Raw genomic sequence first — 23,369 nt, 5'->3', positions numbered from 1 at the left:
ACCCACAGGGGAAACGGGCCAGACAACATGAAAGCGACAGCAAAACCAAAATCGGGTGGGTTATTTTTATCGTGCTCGAGACTCGCAGCGAAGGCCCGGGCGGAAGGGGCATCCCAGGCGCATCCCCGGCGTCGGGCAGGTTTCCCTCGCCCTCTGCCTCTGCCTCCTCCTCCGGCCCCCGCGCCCCCTCCTCGGGAACCGGAGAAAGCGGATCGGGTCGGAGCCAAACCGTCCTCGCTCTGCCTTCTCCACAGGGAAAACTAATTAGTCGCCAAATATTCAGAATGGGTAATTGCTACCTGAATTAATGAGGGCAAACAGCCGGCAAGAAAACAGTGGTTTACTATTTCTGAGAGCTCCCTCCACCCGGCCCGGCTCTGCTGGGGGCGAGCCGCTGGGCTGAGACACGCCTCCCGCCGGCAGCCTGCAGAGCGGGGTTCGGGGTTCGTGCAGCCCCGCTGCCCCTGCTCCCGGGTCACCCCAAACACCTGCATGGCCAGGAATCTCCCTTGGTCTGATCCAACACACAGCACCCGTATGCACACTCACACCAACGCTCACAGCACGCATACCACACCCGTGCGTGCACCACACACACACCACACACAGGCATGCACCACCCAGGCCATACATGCTCCCACATATGTGCACACTCACACCAATGCTCACACACTACATGCATGCGTGCACCACACACACCACACACAGGCATGTGCCACCCCCACGCCATATGTGCACACATATATGCACACACTCACACAAGTGCATGTATGCACACAAACATCACACACTGGCATGTACCACCCACGCTATACGTGCACACATATATGTGCTTACTTACATAATTGCACACACACACCACACAGACACGCACCAACCACACCATACATGCACATATATATGTCCACACTCACACAATGCACCACCCACACTCATGTGTGCACCACATGCACACACAGGTATACACCACCCACACTGTACCTGTACACATACATGTACACACACAAATGCACACAGCACATGCACCACCCATGCACACGCACCACACACACCACACGTGGATGCACACACGTGCACACAACACACACCAGGAACGTCCAAGGCTTCCAAGGAGAATGCATCAAACCAGATCCTCACGCAGGGTTTTCACCAAGTTGCTCCAAGTCCCTCAGCTCTGGCAAGGGGGGTACGTAGGCCAAGTGGAGGGCGTGGCAGGCAGAAGGAGGGGAAGGAAGAGGGGAAGGAGAGATGAGTGGGGCTGGACACAGACCTGGGCACTGCCACCCAGCTTACCCAAGGAGAAAACAAGGCCCTGGGAAGGCCGCTGCAGCCCCAGTCCGCCCCCACCCAGCACAGGCTCCAGTCACACCCAGAGTGCCGGTGGGGAGCCTGCTCAGCCCCACCGCGACCTGCTGTGCGACCTCGGACACATCGCTTTCCCTCTCTGGGCCTGCATTTCTGTCTGTGCAGAGACCAAGTGACTCGGTGCAATCATCAGAGTTCTGAGGCACTGCCCCCCAGAAAGGCTTCAGTCAAGTCTGGGGTCCTCACGGTGTCCCCCTGCCTCAGCCCCTCCCCCAGCCCGGCCGGAGCACTTACCGCAGGACTTCCCCTGCACTTGGCCACCAGTAACTTCCTCTGGGGTGGCCATGGCTCTCCGGAGGCGTCCCAATGTCACAGGCAGCTAAGGCCAGGGACATGCAGGCCAGGCCACCACCGAAAAGCCACACAGGGGATTCTGGGCTGCGTCTGCAGGGCCTGCCGGTGCCAGACGTGCATCCAAGCGAATAGCCACGGAAATGGAGTGTGTCCGCATACACGATGCATGCAATTTGTCCTTCACTTTCTGTATTCAATGAGATGTAGTAAGCAGCTCCCGGGGCTGGACACGGACGCTTCTTTTGCTAACAGACCAATGATAATTCTATCGGCGGCTGGATCACAGATCTAAGTGGATCCCTACTCAGGCTATTTTGCTGCAGGTTCTTCCAATCGCTGGCTTTTAGTAACACATCTACATCGATCTTTAAAGGTTCCCATGTGCCTAGAAACAAAGTCTGGCACTCCACACACCGGGTGGTTAGTCGTGGTCACTCCCGGGGCACGGGATCAGGGAAGGCAACTCAAGCTTTTTGTAAGCAACATGCAGTCACTGTTTAAACCTCTTTAGAAGTGGTTTTACTAGCAGGTTTGGATCTGGCGGGAGCAGAGGCACAGAGGCAAGGAGCAAAGGGGGAAGGTGGAAGCGTCCGGCGGGAGGAGAGGCCGGAGCCACCACTCTGTTCTGCTGGGGCGGCTCTCCCTGGGCTGGCGAGGACAGGGCCCGGCCTCAAATCCTGCCCTGTGCACTCACCTGGCACCTGGCCGTTGATGGGTCTCTAGGGCTTCCGTCTCCTCATGTGTAGAACGGGGTGCCCAGCCAGCAGGTCAACAAGATCAACAGAGAACGCCTGGCACCCAGGGGCCGTCATCAGCGTCTGTCCTGCCACCTTCCTCCCTGCTCTGGGTCCAGAGAAAAAGAAACACTGACTCTCATGGCTGCTCCTCAAAGTCTTCCTTCCCCTCCAGCCTCCCCGAAGGTTGCCAACGCCATCTCAAGGCTTACTAATCCCATGGCCTTCCTCCCAGAGACAGAGGACCCCCTAACAATGCTGCATCTTTGGGCACAAATGTGAGCATGTCTAGAAGTCCCGAGATGATTAATAATTAGGACAACCCTCCTTTGTCACTAGCGATATATGGCCATGAACCTACAGCCCCGTGTTTGTTTGTTTGAATTTATTTTTCCAGGAAAATGCGGTGAGCCCAAGAACACAGAAACAAGCCACTCTGGGGTTGCCCAAGGGTGTTCTTAAAAATCCCAATGGTGCTTATACAGTTCTGTGATCTTCCCCTTCACGTGGACACGCGTGAGTCAGGAATCAGGACTCCCGCACATATACAGACAGGAAAGGAGGCCTGGCAGGCAAGAGGGCACAAGGCGGCAGGCCACCCATCAGCCCACTGCAGTCCCCGAATGCTCAGCAGCCCAATGGCCCTGCCAGGATCCATGGGCATCTACACCGAGCCGGGCCGCAGACTAATCCCAGCTCACCTATGGCCAGGTGACCCTGGGAATCAATACCTGTAGCCGAAAGGCCCAGCTTCCTCCTCTGTAAGGGAGCACCTCTCTCCTCCGGGGTTGTCAGGGGATCCCATGGGGTCAAGCTGACCAGCCAGTGGGGTAAAGGCTGATGTCACCACGTTCCTGCAGGTGTCCGGGGGCTGTTCTCAGGGGGCTGTTCTCATGGTCAGATGAGCTCATGTCTGTGAAAGAGCGTGAGGATTTGAAAAGCGGGGCCTTTAGTCACCCCCTGGGAGCCAGACCTGTGTCCCCAACCAGCCGGACTCCGCAGGACTGGGAAGGAAGCTGCCCAGAATCCAGAATGGCTGGAAGTCACCAAAGGCTCTACAATGATCCTGCACACCCTCGACCTGCCCCCTACCCCCTACCCCAAGAGCACGCACGTTCTCCAGGGGTCTCAGTCCAGAAATCCGGGATTAACCTTTGGCCCTCTCCCTGGAGACACTTCGAACACTTCAAGGGCCTCACTCCACACCAAAGACCACGGCACTTCCCACCACATCCTCACAGCCAGCAACCTGCAAACGGCCGGCCAAACAGCGCCCATCACACATGACCCGAGAGCTCAGCTCTGACCAGCGAGCCACTGGCGCCCCCAGACCCCGTGCCCCAAATCCACTGCAGGGGCAGGCGGCATGGCTCCCCCAGGGGAGGGGCTGAGATGGCTTCTGTCTGGGACTTGCACCTTCACCCCATTCAGCGAGAGCTGTGTCTCTGGAAGCCTCTCCTCCACTTTCTGACAGGCTAATGGGTTAAACATTTTTAATTTTAGAAATAACTGCGAACAACTGAAGAGCCCACACTGGCTCCGCGGCCCCCAGCGCGTGATCTCTCCATGCACGGGGAACAACAATATTTTTAGGCCTATTCCAGTTACCCGCCCCGGCCGCAAATGAAATATTAATGAAAGGTTATGCTCGCAGCCTTCAGAAAATGATTACTCGAGACAGCAATTATATTTTCCCCCTTTCTGTGTAATAAAACTGCACCTCACTGCGCAGTAGGAATTAATAATTCCGAGCCCTGTTGTTACCGGGGCGGCATCAAAGCGGAAGGGAAGGCATGCCCACGAGGGAAAATACAAACACGTTTAGACCCACAAAGAAAGTGGGTGACTTCAAAAGAGCAGGATTCTATATTCAGGGCTGGGATCATTTCTCAAGGTCGTTAACTGCTCTAGCCGACTGAAAGAGTGGCCCAATTACAAAGCACACCGAGAAACAGAAATTAGAACAGGACATAGCGACGGCTCCAAGTCTGGGTCACTCAGCAGGGCCCATGGCCTGGCACGGACCCGGAGCCAGTGGGCCAACTCCCCCGAATCCTTCCAAGGGCCTCGAAAACTCAGGCAGCCAGCTGACTCCAGAGCCAACAGTTCAGTAGCTTCCCAGGCAATTTCCACGTGAGAAGAAAGAGGACACCCGAGAGCCCGGAACAAGACTAGCCATTTATTGAGCACCTACTATACGCCAGGTAAATGCAGTGAGGCAGGAATTCCCAACCTCACTTGATAGATAAAAGCACCAAAGCTCCGAAAGATTAAACGATCTACGCGTGGGTACACGGTAAATGGCAGATTTGGGGTCTGAACTGATGTCAAACAGGGTCAGAGCAAAGAACAGGTCTGTCCTGTTCACTGTTGGGTCCTCACGGACCACCGTGCATGGTGCATGGTGCCTGGCATGGAGTAGGTTTAAGGAATTTATCTAACGAATGAATTTAGAGGAAACTGAATCGAGCATCCATGCTTGGAAGGCAAAACTCTGAACCTTCTCAACAGACTTTAAAGAAAAAAACAGTTGTGACTTTATTTATTTATTTATTTATTTTAATATGGAACGCTTGGTGAATCTGCGTGTCAGCCTTGTGCTGGGGCCACGCGGATCTTCTCTGTATCACTCCAATTTTAGTCTATGTGCTGCTGAAGCGAGCACGAGAAACAACAGTTGTGACTTCCAGTGAGTCTCAGCGTGGAGGGAACGGGGTAGGTGGGGGAAAGGGTAGGCACGCGATCTGGCCCATCCCGTGACAGCGGGCACCCATCGGTGCCCCCCCCCCCAGCACATGCTCTAGTTTTACCCCTGGAGGCGCTGTCAAATATTTTTCATGCAATAGAAGATAATCGTCCGCAAGATCAGTGGTATCTGGTATGAAGCAATTATGGTTTCATTTTGTTTTGTGACCATGTGAAAATCAGAAATTTTTCATGACACTCGCTCCCTTGAGGAAGCGATGACTGATTGCGCCCTGCCCCTCCGGGTGGGGGGGCTGCCCACCGCCCCGCAGCCCTTTAGGTAACTCTGGGACAAATGAGAAAAACCTTCAGGCCTTGTCTTAAGAGAACAAGGTCGCAGGTCGCAACAGAACAGATACTTGGGTAGCTGCGCTGGGGCTTCAGATCATGTGGCCTGGAGCCCAGGGCCCAACCAGCGAAGGAGAATCTGCTGACCCCACTGGAGGTGGGAAGAGCTGCTGAGGCAGAGGGAACAAAGCTGTCCTGGGGTCACTGAGGTGGGGGGGAGGGCTTCCCCTCTGATGGGGAAGAGCAGGGGTTCCCAGGAGCTATGCCTGTGGAGAGAAGGGCCCAGGGAAGCCAGGAAACAGCCAGCGGGGTCATGGGCAGGTTCCTTGGGCCCCAGGATTCTTCTGGAAATTGCAGCACCTCTGTGTGCACGTGGGGAGCTGGGGCAGCCCCTTGTGATCTGAAAGTGGGGGTAAGGGGTAGAAGAGCATGTGAGAGGGGTCTGTGGGAGACCCTCGGGCAACCCGCCGGCGCTTCAAGCACACGGGCCCACGGGTGGACTGAGCGTTCCTTAAAGCACACAGGCGGGACGACGGAAGCCCAGTCAACGCCCAGGGCCCAGGCCGGCGAGAGGCTGGGGGGCAGCAGGCAGAGGAAGGGACACCTGTTTGCTGAGTGTCTGGTCCGTGTGGCCCCGGGCACCAGGCCTCGTGCAAGGTACAATGTCAGACAACGCACACCCAGCCCGTGAGCACCATGCCATCGTGTGACAGACGTCGGTGCAACCCCAGAGCAGCCAGATGCAGAGACAGGGCCCCAGTCTTCCTGGGGAATCACGAGGGAGCCATGGACACCCCCTCCCGGGACAGTGTTTGCACAAAGGGCTCGGGGGAAGGGTACTGTGGCCCCTGAGCTGCCTTCCAACCCAGGGCTCCATGAGACCCCCGGTGGCCATCCAGACCCAGGACAACCCACGGAGACGGAGACGCATGAAGAGCACCACAGCCCGGGGGCACTGCTGGAGGGAAGGGGGAACCGAGGGACTGCTGCGTCCAGAAAAGAGACAGGGCGTCTGCTTTTCCTGACACCAAATGAATCCACAGCCACTCAGCCTCCTTGGTCACACGTTCCTGGGGCCCGGGAAGCCACTGCCCAGAAGTGGCAAGGCCCCAGTCGCCTCCTGCCCTCACCTCCAGTCCTTCCCTGCTGGTCACGGCTTGGCCAGGGAGGCCACATAGAGAAAAGGCACAGCCGCAGAAGGGAGGAAGAGGGGTGGCAGGCGGCCAATCCGCCCCAGGGCACCCAAGGGAGCTGGGTCCCGGGACCGAGCAGCCCAGGGACACCACTGACAGCATGACAGCCTGGGGAGGCCCCCAGGGCCCTCACCGCCCTCCTGACCTGCCTCTGAGTGGGGGCCGGGGTCCAGGAGGCAGAGGACAGGCAGGAGAGGGCAGGCAGGGCCACCGGAGCCGCTGCAAGGAGCACTGCAAGGAGCACCGCCGCAGGGGCTGACCAGGGCCGGGCTCCGGGGCTGGGATTACGGAATCGCTGGCCTCGGCCAGTGCCCACCACAGGGCCCCGGCCTCCACAGGCAACTGTGCGGAGGAGAAGCGGGAATGTTCCGAGAACCTGATCCTCCTGCCCTTTTCCAGAAAATTGAGGCCATTTCCCAGGGAGGTGGAAGAAGCCAAGGAAGCTGTTCCCTGCCACCGGGGGACCCAGGGCACCGACCCAACCACAGGTGCCAGCGGTGACCACCTGCTCGGTCCAGAGGGCAGGCAGTAGGTCACCCAGGAGGGCAGGGGGAAGGCGGGGTCCAGGCCGCCCCAGGGTCGCAGCAAGCACCCACCCCCACCCACATCTGCAGGGCAGCGCCCTTCCTCAGCAGGTGCCTGCTGCTTCCCCCACCTGAGGCCTCCCGCCGCGCGGGAACAGGATTGCCGGAGGACAGGGGCACACCTGAGCTGCGCCGCCCTGCCGCCCCGCCGCCCGGCTCGGGGTAGGCAGCTCCTGCCTGGGAGGAGCCCCCGGGGCCCGGTCCTGGGGAGCGGGGCGCTGGGAGGACGCCCCCGCCCAGGCCGGCCGGAGGGCCGCGGGCGCCCCGGGCACAGGGGCCGCCGAGCGCGGGGCGGGAGGGGGCGGGGGGCGCGGCCCGCGGGAGGCGGATTGAGGAAGTTGGGGTCAGGGCTGCAGACAGGAGCCCTCGCGGCTGAATTCCCCTTCCAGACATCAGAGGCAAAGAGGAACACGCACTGGGACCACCTGCGCCGGCGCTTCCCGCTCGGTCAGAAAAACAGGTCGTCGCGTCGCCCGCGCGGCCGCGGGGTCGGTGGCGCCGCCGCCCCAGATCCACCGCGGGGGGAGGAGGCGCTGCTGCCCCGGGGCGGTCCGGGGCGGGGCTCCGCCAGGCCACGCCCCCTCGCGCCCAGGCCACGCCCCCCGCCCCGCCAGGGCCCACCCCTCGCCCCCAGGCCCCGCCCCCGCCCCGGCGCCTGCGGGTCCGCCTCACCTGCGGGTCCCGGACCCCCGCCCCGGCCCCGCCCCCGGGTCCGCCCCGTTCCCGCCTCCCCGCGCCCCCTGCGGCGGCCGAAGTCACCCCAAGTTGTCGACGTCCGCTCCGTTGCTCAAGACGCTTTTAGATGAAGCCTGTCAGCATTCCTGGGCGGATAGGACGTTTCTTGTCTTTCCACCGCCCCACCCACCTCCAGGCGCCCCAAACCCCACCCCACCCTCGCAGTTTGTGCAAAGCTCCGACCCGCTGATCCCACTCGGATGTGCTTCAGGCGGCCTCCCGCGGCGGCCTCACCCCCGGACCCCGGGCGGGGGGGAGGGGCGCCCTTAAGGACCCGGACGGGGCGGGCGCCCTTAAGGACCCCCTATCTGTGGGGGGCACCGAGCGAGGGCCTGCACCCTTCCGCTCCCTGCAATGCCGCTTCCCCCATGCCTTCCCCTGCGGACTCTCACCACCCAGCACCGGAACCCGGGCCCTGCCTTTGGAACGAACCCTCCTCGCCCCGACCCGAATTGTCCTCTATCTGCAGGGCGCGCTGAGCCCTCCCGGGAGCTGCCAGGTGCCCTCCCAACTGCCGTCCGGAAGGGCGGCCCAGCCGGCCTGGGTGCCCCGAATGTGTGCTGGGCGGCAGGCAGAGCTGCGGGAAAGCCACAAGACCCTGGGAAAGGTGTGCCTGGAGGTGGGAAGAGCGAGCCCTGAGGTCGGGAGACCCTCGTTCCACATCTGCCCGCGGTGCCCTCTGGTTGTGCTTAGGCAAATTCCTCGTGCCTCAGTTTCTTCAGCTGTAAAACAGGGACAGTAATCACTATCTTGCAGACCTCCTATGAGAACTGGAGAAAGCGTGGGCACCTATGGGCTCCCGGGGCACCTTAGCCATAATTGGATACCCAGGGGGGATGAGGAACACAAGCCCTGGACCCAAATTACCCGTGTCAAACCCCCCAGCGCCACCCCAAGTTTGTTGTATAATTTTGTACGAGTTTCCTTCCCTTTCTGTGCCTTGGTTTTCCCGTCTGTAAAATGGGAATAATATGCCTAACAGTAGTGAGGTTTCTGTTGGGGGAGCAGGGGTGAAAAGTCCCTTGGGAAAGACTGGTGGTGGCTGCGCAACACTGTAAATGTAATTAATGTCACTGAATTGTGCACTTAACACGGGTTCAATGGAAATTTTTACATTATGTATATTTGATCACGATTTTATAAAATCAATAATGTAATATGCCAAGAAGCAGTGAATGATAGGACATGAGGTATATCTCAATAAAACGATCTTTAAAAAATAAAAGTGGGGATACCTGGGTGGCTCAGCAGTTGAGCCTCTGCCTTTGGCTCAGGTCGTGACCCTGCGATCCCGGGATCCAGTCCAGCATCAGGCTCCCTGCATGGAGCCTGCTTCTCCCCCTGCCTCTGTCTTTGCCTCTCTCTCTGTGTGTGTGTCTCTCATGAGTGAATGGATAAAATCTTTAAAAAATAAAAATAAAAATGCATGAAGCTAAGAATGTTACCTACCTGGGAGGGTTGTTGGAGGGGATTAAACGGGTCTGTACAGTACTCAGAACAGTGTCCAGCACTGCTCCTAAATACTCAAGCAGTGTTGGCTACCTTAGTAAATAGACATCATCCATCATTTAATCTTTACAAGAACCCTATGAGTTAAAAAGTATTTTTACTCATTTTATGGGTAAGAAGATTGATGATGTGTATACATACAGACACTTCCTGTTGGCTTTTGGTTCTGTTTCTCCAGAGAACCCGGACTGGTCCACGTGGAACCAGAGTACCCGCTCGCTGCTGTCATAAGCCCCCACCGCAGCCAGAGCACCTGAAATGTGCCCTGGGCCACACCTCAGCAGCATAAGCTCAAAACTCCATCACTTTCCCGAGGAAGGAGAAGCACAAGTGGGTTTGGGGATCTGTGAAAGTGTGGGTTTTCTGGGGCCTTTTGCATTTTGTTTTAGGATCCTTTTTTTATTCGTATTGTACAAACCACACCGAAATGTCTGAAAATTCCACTTCTAAGTTGGCTGTGAGTCACCTGACATGGACAGTGGTAGGTGACAACTGAAGATGTTGATATTGGAGAAGTTATCCCGCTCAGAAACAGAAAGATCACTGTGCTGAAGGTGCCCTGTTAGTGATTGGATTCCTGGCTACTTAACCCCCCAGAGATGCCACTGAACACTTCTAGAAGCTTCTGCTCGTGATATCTGCTCCCATACCCTTTCTTTTTTCCCCCCTCTGTTTTCTTTTGGGTTTTTTGGTGGGTGGATTTAGATTTTTTTTTTTTATAAGTTTAACTTTTTTATTTCTCTGCAGTGTTACATTATTTTCAGGTGTACAATATAGTGATTCATCACTTCGGTATATCACCCAGTGCTCATCACAAGTGTCTCCTTCATCCCCACCACCTAGTTAACCCAAACCTCCACCCACCTCCCCTCTGGTCACCATCAGATCGTTCTCTGTACTTAAGAGTCTGTTTCTTGGTTTGTCTCCCTCTCTCTCTCTCACTCTTTTTCCCTTTGCTTGTTTGTTTCTTAAATTCCACATATGAGTGAAATCATATGGTATTCCCACACCCCTTCTTCAACACAGCTCTGGCCTCACAATAGGGGCCTGGCCCTCAGCTGCTGGCAGAGCAGGAGATGCTGGGTTCCAAGGAAGGGGCTGACAGCTCTCAGAGGCCGGGGAGCAGAAGGGCAGGCTGGGAGAAATGGCCCATCCTCTGTATGGATGTCCGGATCGGCTTTGCCTTGCGTCTTCCTAAAGCTGACCTCCTATTTGACCCCTAGGGAGGCTGGGGTAGATTAGATCTGGGTGAGCCACAGAGATCACAGTGCCAGGGTACAGGAGGCAGGACTTGGGCCCAGAGTCAGAAGATGGAGCAATGGGTACAAAGCCAGAGGGGCTTCTAGTTAGTTTGTTTACTGCTCAGAACAAGCATGGGAAGTGAGTCCCTGCAGAGTCAAGGTAGAGAGGGGACTGCACCAACCAGGCGGCAGGGAGGGCGCAAACAGACCTGGGCATGCTGGGGGCAGGGGGAGCAGCCAGTCACTTCCAGACAGAAGTCAGGGGCTGGACCCCACAAGGACAGGGAGGGTGGTCCCAGGTCAAGTCACCTCCCTGGAGCCCCAACAGCTCATTTCAAACCAAGACCGGGCATAGAAGAGCTCAAGACAGCACACTGCAAACCTTAAACCCACCCCAAATTTGGGGTACATTTGCAATCAAACCCAAAGACCGGAATTTGGAAGATCAAAAAACTTGACACGTTTACCCAAAGTTGCTTTAAAGTCAGAAAAAAATGAGATTTGAGAGCAGATCATGAGCAGATGATGCTCTGTGTGAACAGCAGGATTCTGAAGGAGGAATGCACTCCTCTCTCAGGCCACCCCAAGGCCCCTGCAGCACTGCCTCCTCCCAGGGCCGAGGGCCCAGGTGTGAACCCCAGACAGCTCCAGACATCCGCCCACCCCAGCTGGAAGGGCACGTCTGACCCTCTGGGGCTGTTGGCTTCACTCTGGGCTGAACCCAGCCAAGACCAGAAGGAGCACAGCGTGCTGAGTGCACACCAGGGAGGGGAGGAAGTAGGCCGTCCAACTTCTGCTTCCCCTCCCCCACCGGCCTTCCTGGGGGGTGCTGGGGAGCCCGGCTTTCCCCTAAACACTCTGCCTGCGAGGATGCCAGGACGGATGACGAGATGACACCGATGACACCAGCAGCAGCTCAGTGGCCCAAGTTCCCTGCACTCCCAGATCCACCTGTCCGCTTGCCCCCCCCATGTCTCATCAGTGTCCTCCAGCCATGACCCCTCCCTGGACTGCAGTGACCAGTGGCCCCAGAGCTGCCAGTGGGGGGTGAGGGGGAGCCTGGGGCTGGGGCTGGCATTCCCAGGTGCAATCGGGGAAGCCCTCGGGGCCTCTGTTCCCTCCCATAAGCCAGGCTCTAGTCCTGACCTCTGCCCATGTCTCCCAGTTCCAGCAGCAGAACCAACAGCTCGGAGGTAAATACCGGTTTGGCACGCTGCACTAATGCCTTGTCCCTCTAATCCTTGAGCCAGCTTGGTGTAAGGTCATCCACATCTTCCAGATTTGGAAACCAGAACCCAGAGAGGTAGCCAGTCAGTGTCAGGGCCCCATCCGAAGCCAGGTCACCTGCCAGTGCTCGTGCCCCCCCCCCTTAGAGCCTCTGGCCTTGAGCGGGAGCCCACCCTCCTCTGTTCAGGGTCCCACTGACTGTCCCAGAGCCCCCATGGAGCCCCACAGGCCCTCGGGGCAAAAACCTCTGGAACGATTCAGCCAGAACAATCTTGCAACCCAGAATAGGACTCTAGCAGGAGAGAGGCAGAAAGATGCCCAGGCCCCCCGCGAGCCTCTAGGCTCCCCTTTATCTGCCCCCCCTCAAAGTCTGGTCCCCTTCTGTTTATCTAACAGTCGCTTCATATTGGGGGGGGGGGGGGCTGCAGGTTGAGCCCCCTGCCTGTCCTAGCCCGCTGGGCCAGCTCACTGTTATTCCCATTTCGCAGATGGAAAACTAAGGCGTGGAAAGGCTGCACGGACCCCCCAAGCGGGGGGATTAGTAGCACTAAGCACCGGAGCTGGGACTTGAGCCCAGGCCTGTGGCCCTGCAGAGAGCGCTGCCAGGTGAGTAGGGTCAGTGGGCCTCCTGCTTCTGGGACAGCCTGTCTTGCCTTGCCCTGGGCAGCAGCTGAGCCACGGGCACCGCCTCCTGCAGTGTTGACTCCTGAAGGGCAGCGTAGCGCCTTTTGGACTCTAAGAAATCGCATCCTCATCTACCTCCTTGGAGCAGTCGTGGGAGAGCTGGTTCACCGATGTGTTGACTCACACTTGAAATCGGCACCGGCCACAGCCTCGCAGGGTCATTAGGCCACACACTCTAGCCCATTTCCTACAACCCCAGAAGAAGCTCTCACATAAAGCCGTCGGGCCAGCTGGCTGCAGCACAATCTAAGCTAAGGAGGCTTGCCTGATAGCTTCAGGACACCGGGCTGCTGGGGAGATGGAAGGCGTCGCTGCCACAGGACCGCAGGCGTCGCAGGAAGGGCGGGCGCTCAGCGCAGACATTATTTAATGCGATAACAGAACACGTACATCTTTCAACATCTGCAAGCCGAGAGGTCACAGTGAGGATGAGTCAAAGAGTGAAAGTGGCACGAAGGCTCCCCTGAGAAAGGACGCCTGTCCCTTGCTCTTCAGCTGGCTGCCCCAGAGCCTTCTCCCTGCCTCGCCTGCCTCTGTCACAGGCCTTGTGACAGGTACCGTCTCTCCCAGCAACTCAAGGTTCTTCACACCGCTTTCTGGCTTTCTGGAAGGGTTTAGAGGGAGTTGTTGCGTGTGCTTTTTAACGTTGTGATTCTGTATTGCTGAAATCTGGCACTCAATAAAATAACCGTGACTGTTTATTTGCCATGAGTCCTGATGTTCTGGAAGCTTCCTTCTTCTAAATGGAAGTTGGTTCTTATAAATATTGGGTTAATTAGCTGTGCTATCTGAAATAAATCATTTGCTGTCGGTTTTTATGGCGGTTAGCAGTTTGTGAAGCAATTTTTACATATATTTAGCCAGTGGCTGGAACATTATCAATGCGTCTAAGAGTTTATGGAATCGAGAATTGAGTTTATCCAACATGATGTTCACAAGAGCCCATGAGGGGTTAGATTTTTGTTGGTGGGAGGGGCTGCCTTTCTTAAATGAAAAAATCCCGTATGCCCCATAGTGAGCAAATTTGGTCACTCCAAATGTCATACCATCTCCAGAGGACTTGCCACCCCACGCTCTCCAGACGTAACAACAGTCTATGGTTTTCTATACATTCATCCACAAATTTTTTCATTTACACAAACACCTACAAATACCTCTTTGCAAAGAATAGATGTGTATCATCATCCCGAGTTTTTGCCTTTTCGTTTAAATCAAATAACATATCATGTCATATTGTCCGTACAAAATGTGCCTTACTATGGCAGCATAATATTCCATTTTGCTGTAAAGTGAACAACCTTGCTCACCATCTTTGCTCGCGTTGCCAGAGTATATTTGCAGGATAAATCCCCAGAATTAGAAATGGAAGCCTCAAAATATATGCCCTTGTGACGATGATATTCGATGTAAAATTACCAACCAAATAAAATGAAATCTGGACCAAATTATGCAAGTCTGAGGCCCACCACCAACAGTGGTAGAGAACCCTACTTCTTCACAACCTTGTCAGTACCATGGATGGCCAAACTGGCTCGTCTTGGCCAGTGTGATTGGTAAAGAAGGGCATCTCGATCTGATGTGCATTTATGAATCCGGGAAGAGGAGCATCTTTTCACGTATTCCCAAGTTACTGGCTTTTCATTTTGAAAAGTATGACTAGGTTCGATTGTCAAATATTCCTCAGCATAGCTGGGGAGCACACACTGCTGCCCGATGACAGCTCCAAGGTAGTAGTAACTCAGGAGAATTCCAACTTAATTTTCAGGCCAAAATGCTTTCTACTAAATCGTTCCTCACACGGGGCATCTGAAAGGAAGAGAAATGGCATTGACTTGCCTGGTAACTGCACTGAACACTCTCTCTTCCCTTTCTTCCCCAAAAGAGAGGGGCCCCAGTCACCCACATGTCTGCTCACCTTCATCAAAGGCACCTCTTTGGGAGAGCAGAAGAAATTGGGGGTGGAGGGGGATGGCCTTTGGAATCACCGCGTCTTCTCACCCCAACCGTGCAGGATTTGCCTCCTTTTGTTTTGTTTGCCCTGCTTCTCCTTTTAACATTTGAATTTCCACTCCACCTGGGTGATAACATTCACGTGGTTCAAAACTCAAAACAATATAACCAGGTAAACTTTGAGAACTCTGCTTCCACCTCATGCCTGATTACCACCTCGGCTCCCCCTCCCCTCCTCGTTCCTCCCCTTATAATTTCTCTTCCCTTTATAGTTAATAACTTCTATCAATGAAATCTAAGATTTCCTCTCATTTTCCAAATTTCAAAATATCTACTAGTGCATTGGGTTTTTCAGATGATCTTTGACTACTCCACCTCACCAGGCTCCATCCAGAAGGCACTTTCTTTCTTTCTTCTGGAAAACCCTGGAAGAGGGACCTCCAAAGTCCTGCCCAGATGTAAGAGCATGGGATAAAAGAAGAGGAGCCTTGGTTCAGCAACTATGAAATATTATTTTATATTATATACTTTATATATAATATTGCACTGGGTGGTGGTGCAGTCGGTTGGGCATCCAACTCTTGGTTTCAGCTGTGGTCGTGGTCCTAGGGTCATGGTTCCGGGGTTATGAGATTGACATATGACTCTTGGTTTCAGCTGGGGTCATGGTCCCAGGGTCATGGGCCCAAGGTCATGAGATGCAGCCCTACATCAGGCTCTGTGCTCATCGTAGAGTCTACTTAAGATTCTCTTCCCCCTCTGCACCTACCCCTTGTTCTCGTTCTCCCTCTTTCTCTCTTTTATCTCTCTCTCTCTCTCCCTCTCTCTCTCTCTCTCTCCATGGGTAAATAAATCTTTAAAAACAACTGTTGTAAGTGCCCATAGTTCCCAGCAGGGAAATTGTTACTTGGTGGCTGGGTGCCTCATCCCTGACAGCATTCAAGGAGACGCAGTCAGGGACACTGCCGAGATTTCTACACTTGTCAGAAGAAAGGAGCACTGCTTCTTCCACATCCACAATTCCATGCAGAAATCCACTCGTCTGCTTATTCAGCAGGCATATATATATAGAAAGCTTCCTATATGCCTAGCAACGTGCTAGGAATCACCCCGGTCCCATTTTGGCTTTCGCCAAATCCCAACTCTTTCCTGCATTCAGCAGGTTAGAGCCTGACAGCACATACAAGTCCAGGGCTGGCATGCTCAGCTGGGCAGGTTTTGTGACGCACAAATTCCCCAGCTACACGGAGGCCCTGACTCAGGCAGATAACCAGTTAGCAGACAGACAGACACATGCAAAAAAAAAGACCGTCATTAGATGCGGTGCAGGTGGGGAGCAGAATGTAACAGGAACAGAGCCTCGAGAAGAGGGCTCTTGGCTGAATCCTGAGTGATGGCCTCTCCTCATCCACATGTCTGAGTGGCCTCCCTGCTTATCAGGAGCCAGAAAGGTGGGATTGATGGCTCTCAGAAGGGACGGGCACTGCTGGATTCTGGGGCTGTGATAAGAGACGGGCCTTCTCTTCTGCGCTCTGCCTCTGACTGACTTTGGCCTTAGGCAGATACTCGGCTTCCCTTCCACAGCCTTCTCAGTGACCCCTGGCCCTGTCTCTCAATGACTCCCGACCCTGTCTCTCAATGACCCCTGGCCCCATCTCTCAATGACCCCCGACCCTGTCTCTCAATGACCCCCAGCCTCGTCTCTCAATGACCCCCTGACCCCGTCTCTCAATGACCCCTGGCCCCTTCTCTCAATGACCCCCGGCCCCATCTCCCAGTGACCCCTGGCCCCTTCTCTCAATGACCCCTGGCCTCATCTCTCAATGACCCCCGGCCCCATCTCTCAATGACCCCCGGCCCCTTCTCTCAATGACCTCCAGCCCTGTCTCCCAATGACCCCTGACCCCGTCTCTCAATGACCCCTGGCCCCTTCTCTCAATGACCCCTGGACCCTTCTCTCAATGACCCCCGGTCCCATCTCTCAATGACCCTTGGCCCCTTCTCACCTTGTGCAGGTGTCCAAAAATATGCACAGGGCTCTAAAGACTCCCTAAAAATCCATCCTCAGATAACATTCTATCACCCAGACTCCTGCCAAAAAAGAAAAAAAAAAGCCATAATTTTATGAGAGTCTCTCCAAAGATAGGTGAGATTCTAGCTGTGTGGAACCTGGAAGGCCAGAGGGAGAAATCCCAAACCACGGCAGAGCCTATGGTCCATCGAGATTCGTCCCACATTGAGAATTTGTCCCAGGATGCCATAGAAGGCACAGGCCACGAGCCATGGAAAGCACACGGAGGCATGTAATCTGGGCAGGGGCCATGCTAGATGATCTACGTCCACTATTCTATGTGAGAGGTTTAAAATCACTGTTATGGGCTGAACCGTGTCCCTAACCCCCACTACCTGAGAATGGGACTATATTTAGAGAGAGAACCCTTAAAGAGGTAATATAAGTAACTTGAGGTCATTACAGTTGCCCCTAACCGGATATGACTGGTGTCCTTATAATAAGAGGAAATAAGGACGCCGAACCACACAGACCACGTGAGGACTCAGAGAGAAGGTGGCCATCGACCAGACAAGGAGAGAGGCCACAGGTGACATCCTGACCTCGGGCTTCCAGCCTCTACAAGTGTGAGACAATACATTTCTGTGTTGAAGCCCCCAGGACGCAGTATTTAGCTACGGCAGTGCTTGCAAACTCATAAACCATTATTTATCAACTCCACATTTTTCATCTTTTTCGAGCAATCCGTGGCTGCCCCTTATACAAGTAGAGTGAAAGTCCTTATAAGAGGCTCCCACATGTGCACAAGCACAAATACACGCCTGCGCCCATCCCTCGGGGAAGACAAGTCTGCTCCGACCAGTTCAAGCACTGGTTACAGTCCACGGAAAGTCCTGATTTATGCGTCACCTTAAGAGAGCTGAGCTCTTTGCAGTGTGACAAGAGGGGCTCAAGTGTCAGCTGACCGTGTGACTAAGCAGTCTCCGTGTGTTTCACCTTTTCCTTCTCGATGCCCACTTCCACCTGCCTTCCCTTCCCAGGGAGAGCTTTGCCGTGGCCACGTATTCAGAGGAGATAATAAACCTCCCTTGCCTTTTCAATAAACAACGCCACGCATGTGGCTTCAGGAGCAGATCTGTGCCATCCACAGAATGTGTGCACACCTATTTCCTGCCAGCTCCGGGTGCTCACGTCTGGTAGCTGCACCAGCTGGCTGGGTGGCGTCCACGCGGGCTGGGTCCCCAGTCGGGACCCTGGAGAAGGCCCGATGGAGTGGGGGTCCAAGCTGAGCCAGCACCTCCTCTGCAGCAGGGCAGAGAGCCCCGCAGCTCTTCCCAGAGCTCCCTTCACTTCATTTTCGTCTCAAAAGAACACCTCAGCTGCCAGGAGCTCAGAAGGGGCCAAAGGATTTGAGGCCACGTTCATTCACTGCTAAAGGCTGGTCTTTTCTGCGAGAAGCCTCTGTCCTGCAAGCAAGGGTCACAGATGAGCTGAAAGTAGATCCACCCACCAAAAATAGCAAGACGTTTTGCCACGGCCTTTTCCCCTGTTAAAGTCTCTACAGATGTCATTGGGTCCACCCGACAATGTGGGCATCTTCCTGTGTGTGTAGCTGTACCTGATGAAAACCGTTTCTCCATCCAGTGAAAACCCTTGAAAAAATAATACACCATAAGAAAATAAATCTTTCTTTTTCACGATGTTATGTTATTGAAAAAATAACAATAAAATGAATAAAATAAGAATCCAAGACTAAAATTGCCCTGCAGCCCATACCTTAATAAGAATTAATGTTTCTCTTTATTCACATTATTCTCGTCCATATGCACACTGAGTTTTCACATACCAAAAAAAAAAAAGACATAGTCAATAACAAGTAGTTTGTTTTTTCTCTTTGTAACAAATGTTTGCTTGGAAGAACTTGCGGGTACTAATACGAAAATGAGCAGAAAACACAAAGGGCGTGAGTCGCGGAGTCATCAGCTGTCATCAGACGGCCCAGGGCCTGAGAAAGTCCCTGCTGTGCCCGCTTGTCACACTCGAGGCAGGTGTTCACCACTGGATCCAGAACTGTCGCCAGAGTCTCTTACGACGTGGTCCACATTCGGCTTTCCAAGGCGTCGTGCCAAACATCCTCCCGCTGGATTATAAACCGAAGTTGCTAAGCCTGGCCCTACTTGAGAAAAGTTCACCCCCCACATCAAAAATCTTCCCTTGCGTGCGTCCCTCCTTCACCCATATCTGCTCCGCATGAGTCATGCGGCCTGCAAGCAGCTCAAGAGGACTAGAGGGTAAGTCTCTTCCTTCCCAGGACGAGCGGTTCCAAGGACTCTGACCTCCAGCGCACCGTGGTGAGCAGCAGCACAGAGCCCGGGCAGGGAGGGCCCGGCCGATCCTGCAGCCTCTCCCCGCGCCTGCTTCTGGCTGGAGCTTCCCTGGGAGAGGTTCCCTCCGGCTCTCGGCTGTGGTGCAGACAGCAATCTGGCAGTGAGGACGCGGCCAGACGCCCACTCACCCACTTGCTCCGCCCTCGGGCTGCACAGAGCCCACCCGCGTGCTCCTGGCTCCTTGGACCTTCCCGAGTAGGGGGCTGCAGCCCAGATGCCTGGCTCCATGCCACACTCCCAGACCCGCTCCAGCCTCATCCTTGGGGACTGGTCCCCTGTCTCCTGTCCAGGCCAAGACCTGCTCCAGCCTCATCCTTGGGGACTGGCCCCCTGTCTCCTGTCCAGGCCAAGACCCGCTCCAGCCTCATCCTTGGGGACTGGCCCTCTATTTCATGTCCAGGCCAAGTCTTCAGCATGACTCAACCCTTAGCTTGACAAGAGCTCCCACTACAGCCCCCAGACTCCTCAGAATGTGGGGACCACAGCTCGGAATGGGAAGGAGGTAGGACAGTGGGCCGCAACCACATCCTGGGCTCCATGGCCAATTCCAGATCATTACAGCCCTAGTCAGATCTGTGAAGCTCCAGCCTCTGGGCTGGATTAAGAGGCAAACCTTTCACACTTCAGAACTCAGAAGTATTCCAGAGTGTTCCCCGGGGACTTTTTCATTAGGCGCCCTACACTCTAGAATCTTTCCTATTTTTCCCCAAATAATGCTGTCACAAGGCCAAACACACACACACACAGACACAGGCACAAGGGCAGACACACACACACACCCCTGACACAGAGACACACACTCAGAGACACGCACGCACACACACCTTCGACAAACTACGGGTGACCACGTGTCCAGAAATTGCAATATTCAATAAAGAAAAGGAAATTAAGTGCTTCTGATTAACCAGAGGAGGTGTGAAGGGGGAGGCATTCTCCCGAATACGACTAATTGTTCATTTTGTTCACAGGAACCTCAGCCACCACCATCCACATGTCCCAAGTGTAGCCTGCAATCCTGCTTCCCGTCCTCCGCTTCCCTCTTTCCTCCTCTCCTTCTCTCCCTCACCCAGAACACACAGATGTCTTGGGCATGTGGTCATCAGTCTCCCAGGAAAACTGCCTGACTATCTCGAGACACCGCTGGCACTTGGGGATCATGGACCATGGAGAAGAGGCTGATAAGGCTTATTCTGGAACCCGGGTTGCAGAGGCTGTCCTTGGAGCAGCTGGGAGACCCCTCGGGTCCTGGGCCAACTTGCCACCAAGAGGGAAACAAGTGTGCTTGAAAGTGTGGGCCGTGTGTGCACGAGCCTGGGTGCATCCCGTGGTGCGTGGCCATGCGTGAGCGTGTTTACTGAGTGGCTCTGTGTGAACACACGTGTGGCAAGTGTGTAAGCATGTGCGTGGACAGCTGTGAACACGCCCTTGAGCATGAAGAGTGTGTGATGTGTGCTTGTGGGTGAGGGAGGCTGCAGGTGCAGGGGTTGGGGTGTCGATCTCTCAGTGGGGGAATCATTACACAGCGGGATGGGGGACAAGACAAAGTTCCTCTTCTCGTGCCCTAGCAGGAAAGGGCCATACGGGGTTCCCCAGCCTGAGACCAGCAGAGCTAAAGCTAAAATCAATTGAGATTACCTCCCTGGAGTCTCAAGGTCAGAGGGAAGTCCCACTGGCCGACCACCGGCCCACGAGGACCAAGCACAATTAGCAGATTGGTGAGGGGCAGAGAGACAAAGCTGATTCTGTGACCGGGGCACCAGTGCTGACCTATCAGTGAATCCCCGGGGCACCGAGTCCCCTGGCTCTGGAGGCAGAAGGTGGACCGGACCCGAGTCCCCCTCACCAGAGCTGTGGGGCCCTGGTCCAGTGAGTACACTCAGTCGGACGACCTGGGACGCTGCCAGGGAGGTCCATGCCCGGGAGCCTCAGGCCCAAGGGAGACGATGGAACCTGACCCATGACCCAGGACGGGTGAATGGGTCAGGCCACACTGGAGAAAAGCCACCCTGCCCAACACATGAGGCTCACGGGGCCACTTAGGAGCCCTGCTGCAATGATGTGAGTCAGCACATGATGAATGAACCGTATATAATGGATACGGTACAAAAAATATGATGGATATACAACATCCCATGAATAACCAGTATATGGTGGATATACGACGTTCAAAACCAGTGGATACACCCCTTTGCTCTGCTATCCGAAAGTAGAGCGTTCCTATGAATACGTCCACAATCCAAAATGGCATAAAGTTGGGACACCTGGGTGGCTCAGCAGTTGAGCGTCTGCCTTCGGCCCAGGACGTGACCCTGGTCCCGGGATCACGTCCGGCATCGGGCTCCCTGCATGGAGCCTGCTTCTCCCTCTGCCTCTCTCTCTCTCTGTGTCTCTCATAAATAAATAAATAAAATCTTTTTTAAAAATATCATAAAGCAAAGAAGAGGTTACCATTAATTTATATGGAAAAATTGTTGAGCATTCCCAGACCCCAAAAATCACCTCTCTTAGGCTTTCCTGATACCTTAGAACACATCTTGCTAACAGATGCACAAAGTAAATCAAGATAATTCACAGATGCCCACAGATAACGTTCAAAGTTCTGGAGGCTGGACGCTGAGACACTGAGTGCGGGTCCCAGGGAAGACGCTTGGTGGGGCCACTCTCGTCACCCTCCTGATTTCTTCGGGTTAACAACAAAAAAGTACTAATGTACATCTTTCATTAGGTGGGGAATCCCTATATGATACCCGATGAAGGCTTGAACCCAGAGGGTGGGAGCAGAAATGGGAGGGTTGGGCAGAGGTGTCACGAGGTAGACGTACCCAGGACAGGGTCACTGGTCAACTCTCCTGGCAATGCTGTGCCTGCCTCCTCCTGGCAGCCTTCCCAGGAGCCCCCCTCAGTCTTCAGGCAAGGAGAATCCACGCAGGCATCACCTGCATACAGGGGAGCTGGCTTGTAGGAAAACACATCCCGTTCTATTCGGCTCCGGAGGAAGAACCAGAACGGACCACATTCTCCACCCCCTTGGCGAGGGAGGGCCGGGTTCAGAGGGTCCGGGGCTGGGCCACGCGTGCTCCCCAATGCAGACCACGTCGGGGAGGCCAGAGTTCAAGTCCCCTCGGGGCAGCCAATCTCAGGGGCAGGACTAACGTCTGTGTTTCTGGGTGCAAAGCTTTCCTCCTCCATCAGGTCTGCAGGACCCGAGCAGGATCAAAACTCCCAGGGCCGGGGACCACCCTCCACACACGCCTCCAAACGGAGGTGGAGAACCTGAGCCTTTTCGACAACCAAAGGAAGTAACCTCAGGAACCAGACACCTGCTGGTTACCCTCACAGGCTTTCACGGACCCCCAGGGGGGGCTGCCCCCCCGCTGTTATGAACTTCCCAAGAAAGCCTCTTCCTTTCTCACAAAGCTCCCCCAGGAGCGGGACTCCTCCTTCCCCACCCCACCCCCACTTCTCCTCCAAACCCACCAACCCTCCTCGTGGCCACCCCACCTGGACTCGGTGGGAGGGTCTCATGGTGACCACGGGAGAGCAGGTTTCCTGCTTCTGAGGTGCGGAGCACAAACACCTGCCCCAAGGCCAGCTTCAAGGGAAATGACTAGCAGAACATTCTAGACACCAAGAGCTCTCAGGGCAGCAGTGGATTCTTAGCAAAAGTCTTGGGTGCTGGGTCCTCCCACGGCAGCTGAGCTGGGCACCTCATGCAGTGGGTAAATCCACTACCCCCCTCCAATGCCCCAGGGATGAGAACCCAGCAGCTGGAGGACTTTCCAATAACTGAGAAGCTGGACGCACCAGTCACACTCTGAAATCCCCAAAGACCCACATTTGCAGTGTCGGTTAGCCATCTGCAGCCAATGGGGTGGGGTGGAGGGCTGGTTGCAGATGTGTGGTTACAGAACAACAAAATGGGGAGAATCTTCACCTCTGGAAGAACACTGCATGAGAAAAAAAAATAGACTTTATTTTTTTAACTGGGAAACTATGCCATATCCCTCTGTGCTCTTTGAACAGTTCACAGTTCAGAGACCGTGAACATGAATCCTAATACAGTTTAGCCTCATACACGTCTCTTCTTTTAAAGATAATTTTTGAAACTTCATTCTCATGCAGTCCACATGGAGAATAAAGAATCAATCTTCAAATCAAATCTTGAATTTAAAAGTTAAAAATAGCAATAAAATAGAAGGTAAAGCCTTACCCTCCCCTAACTCGAGAACCATTCACCTGGACTCTTTGCTGAAACATTTAAAAACATTTGTGGGAACAAAGGTGTGCTTGCCCGGTGACTTGATCCTCACACGCTCCTGGAGGCGGTCACTTTCCAGCAGCAATGGAGCCCTCAAAATGTATACCCTCGAAATGTTCTAACCGTTTGACCCAGAAATCAATCTGCTGGGAACCCACACTAAG

At 54.7% G+C, this 23,369-nt stretch overlaps 1 long non-coding RNA gene and 1 other non-coding gene across 3 annotated transcripts in view; both read right to left on the bottom strand.

Annotated features, from left to right (window-relative positions):
• Window positions 1-7,719, bottom strand: part of LOC140601793 (uncharacterized) — a 277,650-nt gene extending 269,931 nt beyond the window's left edge. Inside the window, exons 1-4 of one of the 2 annotated variants that reach the window (XR_012004870.1) lie at window positions 7,620-7,719; window positions 3,125-3,306; window positions 2,354-2,502; window positions 1,600-1,904 (exon numbers count right to left, since the gene is read on the bottom strand). This is a non-coding gene — a long non-coding RNA (uncharacterized lncRNA). Of the gene's footprint in view, window positions 1-1,599; window positions 2,503-3,124; window positions 3,307-7,619 lie in introns of both variants that reach the window. The other variant, XR_012004874.1, reaches the window with a different exon arrangement.
• Window positions 4,952-5,058, bottom strand: LOC140602062 (U6 spliceosomal RNA). The gene has a single exon (XR_012005100.1). It is a non-coding gene; the product is annotated as a U6 spliceosomal RNA (small nuclear RNA).
• Window positions 7,720-23,369: the final 15,650 nt, after the last annotated feature.

The sequence above is a fragment of the Canis lupus genome, chromosome 12, assembly GCF_048164855.1.
Source record: "Canis lupus baileyi chromosome 12, mCanLup2.hap1, whole genome shotgun sequence".
NCBI lineage: Eukaryota > Metazoa > Chordata > Mammalia > Carnivora > Canidae > Canis > Canis lupus.
The sequence above is the reverse complement of the archived record's forward strand: the minus strand, read 5'-3'. Positions and strand labels throughout refer to the sequence as shown.